The 7,303-nt window shown below is 37.9% G+C and overlaps 1 pseudogene; it reads left to right on the top strand.

The window, feature by feature from the left end:
* The first annotated feature begins 401 nt into the window (after window positions 1–401).
* Window positions 402–857, top strand: LOC112305632 (small ribosomal subunit protein uS11-like; annotated as a pseudogene).
* Window positions 858–7,303: the final 6,446 nt, after the last annotated feature.

The raw sequence follows: 7,303 nt of genomic DNA, 5'->3' as shown, positions 1-7,303 counted from the left end.
CCCAAATAATTTTCATATGAGAGTTATTAGTCATAATTTCAACACAAGGGCACAACAGAGCAAAGACAAATAATTTGGGGAAAACCTTACAGTTAAAAAGAACAAAAAAAATACTTGCAGAAAATACCTCAAATACATATTTATATATATTAAATATATGTACATATATGTTATATACATACACATGCACACATATATAAACAATTTACAATCTAAATGACAAATAGAATGCCACGGGCAAATAAATGTTACCGACTCTCCGTAGAGTAACAGTTAACAGATCCTACACCAGGAGTTCTCAAAGAGTGGTCTCTGCACCAGCAGCATCAGCTTGGCCTGGGAACTGGTTAGAGATGCACATTCTGCTTTCTGGGGGTGGAGTCTGGACCCAACAAGCAGAAATGGCACCTCACAAGGGGAAGGAAAAGAAAGAACAGGTCATCAGTTTGGACCTCAGATGGCTGAGGGAGAAAATGAATTTGGTGCCTGCCACATCTTTGCATCCTTCCTTCAGTGACACTTTTGTCCATGTCACTGATCTTTCTGTCAAGGAAACCATCCTCCATATGACTGGTGGGATGAAGGTAAAGGCTGACAGAGATGAGTCCTCTCCATACACTGCCATGGTGGCTGCCCAGGACGTGGCCCAGAGGTGCAAGGAACTGGGTGTCACTGCTGTCTGCATCAAGCTCCGGGCCACAGGAGGCACTCGGAACAAGGCCCCTGGACCAGCGGCCCAGCCAGCTCTCAGAGCACTTGCCTGCTCGGGAATGGAGATTGAATAGATTGAAGATGTCACCCCCATCCCCTCCAACAGCACCCACAGGAAGAGAGGTCACCATGGTCACCGTCTATGAACAGGAGTCTTCAAATTATTGTTTTCTGTTAATAAATTGCCTTTGTGTCAACTAAAAAGAAATGTACACTCTCAGACCCCACCCTAGACCTACACCCTAGACGTACTGATTCAGAAACTGGGGGGCTAGGACTCAACAACCTGCGCTTTAACAAGCACTCCAATGATCCGATCAACACGTCAGAACCTGAAACGTATACAATGTTATAGGTCAATTACATCTCTATTAAAACAAACAAACAAAAAACAAGCCCTCCAAGTGATTCTGATACACACTGCAGTTTAGGAATAACTGCCCTGACCTACACATATTACTATCCTCATCTTACCAAATGAAAGACGGTGAGCTCATAAATAACCCAGATAATGTAGCCTGGGACGAGAGCAGGCCTGTGACTCTGAATCCAGTATACGGTATTGAAGAAAAGAATCAACTCAAGAACCAGAAAAACTCTGATTCCTAAGATGGATGTTCTTTTAGCTGAGGTAGAAAATGTACAAGTATAACTTCTTAGGTGTCAGGGACTTTGTCCAGGACACATGGATAGTAATAATGTACTAGCCTCAAAGAGGTTTTGGTGAGAAACAAATTAGGTAATGTACGTAACCATGATTTTAGGCCATAAGTGTGGTAATATTTTGGTCATCATTATTTCTACAGCCTTTTGATCTTATGGGACAATGTATTCTCAGTTGCTATTCCACATTTCTAACTATAGAATTTCCATGAACTTTTAAACATGATTTACTTCTAATTTTGATTTCTTCTATGGTTTTCCCTCCAAGTTGTAATATTACATGAGTTATAACTCTACTCATGACAAAATTACTATCACCCATATTTTTGTATAGAGAAAAGAGATAGTGTTATGTAGCATTTTTCTAGAAAAGAATGTTGTGATTATGTTACAAAAAAAATCTCAGATTATAGTGATGTATATCTTAGGCTTTTCAGCTCACATAAGTAACTTTCATAAGTGAATTACCATTTTTCTACAACTGGCATTTTCAATGTATTGTTTCTTGCACCCTAAGTGGACTTAATATAATAATTTCATAAACTATATATGTATGTTCACTTTTTAAAAATAACTTTAACTTTATTATAAGGCATTATAACATCATTATAAGTAACTCTCTTACTTATAATATTACGGTATTATACGTTGGAGGTCATGGGAACCTCCAACTTAGAGCCAGTTGGTCAGAGTGCAGGTGACAGCCTGGACTTGTGATGCGAATCTGAAGGACTGGGGCAGTCTGGTGAGACTGAGCCCTTAACCTGTGGGATAGGACCCTGTCTCCAGGTAGAGGTTGTCAGAACTGAGTTAAACTGTAGGATACCCAGTTGGTGTTGCAGAATTGCTTAGCGCAGGAAAACCCCCTTATATCTGTTGTCAAAGCATTCTAAATGTAGCAATAGTACGAGAAAAAGGAGAAAAGGACAGAAGGAGGACTGGGTTTTCCCCAATACAGAAACTTTTTTAAAATAGAGAAAAAAAATACATACCAGGTAATTGTAAAACAGAGCTATTTATACACTTTACGAGAGAAAGTAGTGAAGGCAAAGTAGACACACCAGACAACCTTAAAACTTCCACAGCCTAAGGTTAATGGTGAAACACGGATAAAAATTTCCTGCTCTGAAATACTGAGAGGAAATTCTGATATCCAAACAAAATGCAACTATGAATATTGGGTTAAAAATTTTGAGCTCTCCATGGAAGCACAAACCGTCGTGTCCTATGTGACATGGGCCAAGGGTCAGCGTCAGAATTCTAGGAGTGGGTGAGAAATTCAGATCATGATGTGAGAAACAGACAAGACACTGAGCACAGGGGCTTTCAGTAAGTAAAAGAGTGGCATAACAAATACCTGCAAATAACCTGTTATTTGCAAATACCTGTTATTCTTCATGGTAATCAATAGTAGCAGCTATTAAAATGCACCCTCCCAAGTCTGAGTGTCTTAATATATTTTTTTCATTTTTTATTTTGTTCTGTTTTAGTTTTATTGTGGTATAACTTAAAAATAAAATTGTAAGATATTTAAAGTGCACAATATGATGATTTGATATACGTATATGGGGTAAAAAGATTCTTAGTTAAAACATTTCTTTCTTTCTTACCTCCCTGCCCATTACAGGCTGGGCAGCCCTCCTTGGAGGCTGTTCTCCAGAGAGTGACTCAGAGATTTGGGCTACTTGTATTCCATGCTCTGCCATCCCCTAGTGCCTCCATGGGCTTCTCTGCTTGGTCATTACTCAGCCATTAAGAAAAGGGAGAGAACAAGGAGGATCACTCAGGATGTTTTATAGACAAGTCTGGAAGTGGCATACTCCACATTCCATTGGCCAGAACCTAGTCAAGTAACACCCACCAAACTGCAAGCAGTATTAGGGCATGGGTCCTCTTGAGTATCCAGGAAGAGCAAATGGGATTGGTGAGCATCTAACCAATTCCTGCCACATAATAGCTACTAATCCATAATCTGGTTCTATTTTAGTTAAAATCATATGACTTCCTAAAATTGTTTAGGCATGTTTTATTGTGTAGATCTTCAAATATATTATTAAAAACTACAGTATTTGAGTGTCATTATTCGGATAGCTAAGATTCTCAATACAATTTATAGAACTCTGGTAGTATGTGAATAAAAAATAATTATTCAAAGTTCAAATGACTAAGTTAAGCAAATCCATCCTAGCATTAGGTGGATAGCTAAGCCCTTGTTCCTTTAATATGCCTTGTGAACCCATTTTTGAAAAGAGTGTATAATGGAGAACAACATTATGTTTGGGCAGCTTCAATGTGAGACTTGGCTTCTTGCCTTCCTCCCTGAACAACATGAGCTTCAGCGCATACTCCAGCTTCTGCACAAGCCACCAGACCCTGGGGCCCCAGCAGTCACCCAGCCACAGGATCCTGCTGGCCAGCAGCTCAGCCAGCGTCTATGCAGGTGCCAGGGACTCAGACTCCAAGATCTCGGTGTCCCACTCTACCAGCATGGGGGGCAGCTGGGGGTCCAGGGTCCTGGCTGCAGGGATGGCTGGGGTGGGGGGCTGGCAGGCATAGGGGGCATCCAGAGCAAGAAGGAGACTATGCAGTCCCTGAATGACCTCTTGGTCTCCTACCTGGAGAGGGAGAGGAGATTGGAGGCTGATAATTGGAGACTGGAGACTAAAATAAGAGAATACCTAGAGAAGAAGGGACCCCAGGCCAATAAAAAGTTCAGAGTTCATTGAAAAAAATGTTTGGGCTGTGAATTACAAATCTTATTTATGAACTTCTAACACTCTGTCCCAGATCCATTCTAATACTGTATGTCTCTGAACACCTACGGCAGACCCAACAGACTATGTATTGACTGATAACAGCTAGCTGTGAACATTTCTGAAATATCCCCTCCACATACAGACATATCATCATTGAGCTCTTTTTACATTTGTTTCAATGCAAGATTTATAGTCTACATTTTGTTTAGATACTACTATATCCTTTCAGTATTCTAGAGCAAGGATTTCAACTCATGATTCACCATTAACTTCTGTGAATTGTGGAAGCTTCAAAACTTTCTGATGGGTCCATTTTGCTTTTAACTATCTCCCCCTTTCTTTCTCTTCCCTTTTATAGAATATGTAATAGCTCTGTTTTATAATTACCCTGCATGTACTTTTCTCTTTATTTAAAATTTTTTTTCCAATAGCTAGGGCAGCATTTTGAAGCTTACACTAAGGGAGACTATCTATGAAACAGATGAGTAAGTATATCTTGGACAAAATGACTTACAGATATGAGAAAGAAAATCAAGGTAGGTACATTTGTGATTGAGAAAACCTTTCTGTCCAAATGCACTGCAGAGGATTAGTATGGAGAGAGGACCACTGTACAGAAGGATATTATCTAGTTTTTACATAAGCAACTGGGAATTCTAGGATTGACCTTCAACTTCCTCGGCTGACAAAGTACCCTCAACTAGATGCCTGGAGTTGAAAACAATTGATGCCACCTCATTTATTTCTAGGGCAACATAGACAAATAATGAAATATATACGATTCAATATCAAATGATAATTTTTCATTTGTTTGCAAACATTGCTATGGATATTGGCTTTGAAAAACATCTTGAAGCCTAAGTAAGGGCAGCCCTTTATACAAGACATTAATGCCAACCATAGATTAGAACCAGTATAAAAATATTATCTATTAACATCATCTATGTCAAATAACAAGCAAAAAGGAAAACCATGAAAAGAAAAAAGAATAGTTAGAAAGAACCCCAACCATGAGATGTTATGTTAGAGGGAAAAACAGTCCTGCTATATTGAGCCAATAATATTGTTACTTATAAAGCTTTGCTGAATAACAGCCTTTCATATAAAACATTTTTTTTCCCTCTGTGAAGGTTTTTTATTTTACATTTGTCATGTAATACACTGTATTAATAGCTATTTAAAAATTGATTTTTTTTCCTAAAATAAACTCATTTTATGCACCATCTTAACACAAATAGTGGAGCCCTGTGCCGATAAGTCATATGTGGACCTTGACCTCCAACCACTTTTGGAAAGTGACAAAAGCAAGCCAAAATAATCTAATCTTGTCAAACATCACATAAGACGTTCTTGGCAAAGTCAGATGAGAAATCAGAGTTCATGAACTCCAAGAGCTGACGTTTTTAACCACTGTCTTTTTTCCTTGCTTTGGGAACACTTTTCTTAAAAAAAAAAAATGTAGGAAATTCTAGAATTTTGCTTTCTTTTTCCCATGACCAATTTAATGGAATGGTGGAAAGAACTCTGCACTAGGAATCAAATACTTAGACTCTTAAAAAAAATTTTTTGTGTAATTATACATTTCAGTGAATCCTTTGACCCATCACTCAGTTTCAAGAATCGTAAACATGTAGTCTATCTTATTTCAACTATATCCCACTGAATTTTTTCCTCCTGTGTAATTTTGAAGTCAATTCCAGACATCATAGCATTTCATCTGCAATGTTTCAGTATGTATCTTTAAAAGAAGTCTTAAAGCTCTGACTGGTGTGGCTCAGTTGGTTGGGTGTCATCCTGAAAAGTAAAAAGTCTCCGGTTCCATTTCCAGTCAGGGCACATGCCTGGGTTGCAGGATCGTCCCTGGTTGGGGCACATACAAGAGGTAACCAATCCATGTTTCTCCCCTCTCTTCCCCTCTCTCTAAAATTAAATAAATAAAATCTTTTAAAAAATAAAATAAAAGATGTCTTTAAAAAAAGTAACGACAATACCCTTATCATACCTAAAACATTTGGTATTGTTTAATACCATCAAATATATAGTCAGTGTTCAACATTCCCAGTCTCATAATTTTTAAGTTTGTGTGAATCAAGATCCAAATAGAGTTCACGCTTTATGATTTACTACATGTTTCTTAGTTCTTTAAAAAAGTGTTTAGGTTTTCCCTCCATCTCTTTTTCAAAACTTTTATTTGTAAATTTGTTTTAAGAACTAGGTCATTTGTCCTAGAGACACAGATTGGATTTTGCTGATTTCAAACTGGTGGTATTGTTTAACACATCCTTGTGTTTGTCAGTTTTAAATTCATAATTGAATCTAACAGGTCTGAAAGGATTCAGATTTGGTTGCCTTTGGCAAAGAGTATTTGGTAGATAGTATGTGTTTTCATCAGGAGACACTAATGTCTGTTTATCTCTCATTTGACCATGTTAGCAGATCTGGGTGCTCAGTGTCTAGACTCGTTAATTCATTAAGGATTATATATTGGTGATATCATCATTCTATTAGTCTGTCTTCATTTATTAGCCAAAATAAAAAAAAATTTCCTTCATTTGCTATATAGTTCTCCAGAAGTACAGTTCATTGAGCAGACAGGATAAATGCTTACTTCTTTCTCTTTATTACCAATTTTCAAAACACAGAGTTGGTTTACTAGTATCCAACAATAACTAATTAGTTGTTCTTTTTTTGTATCATTATGAACTCATAGGAGTTTATAGTCTAGTAAAGGAAATGGATGTACATAATCAATCATAATACAACATGATTTTGTGTTATAGTAAAAGTAAGTAAATGCATAAAAGGGTTTGCAGAGATTAGAGTTATTTAACTCTGTTTTATGGGGTATGACAAAGGCCTCAAGAAGGAGATGGTGCTTGAGTTGACTGCTGAGAGATAAATGTCACCAGGCAGAGAAAATCAGGAATCTGTTCTCTCACAACTAATAGAGGCTTAGCAGAGTTCCAATAGTTCAAATAGTTCCAAGCTGTTTATCTGGTGTAACTGATGGTGGCAAGCGGATGAAATCACTAAATCATGATAACGGGGGTAAAGAGGAGGAGTCATGTGGTGGGATGGGAATTGTAGGGATAGGATGAGGAATTTAACTTTTATATGTTGAGTTCGTGATGCCTTTGGGACGGACATCCAGGCAGAAATGTTTGGCGGATGCC

Source organism: Desmodus rotundus, chromosome 4 (assembly GCF_022682495.2).
Source record: "Desmodus rotundus isolate HL8 chromosome 4, HLdesRot8A.1, whole genome shotgun sequence".
Lineage (NCBI taxonomy): Eukaryota > Metazoa > Chordata > Mammalia > Chiroptera > Phyllostomidae > Desmodus > Desmodus rotundus.
Note: the sequence above shows the minus strand (reverse complement) of the source record. Positions and strands in the feature narration are given on the sequence as shown.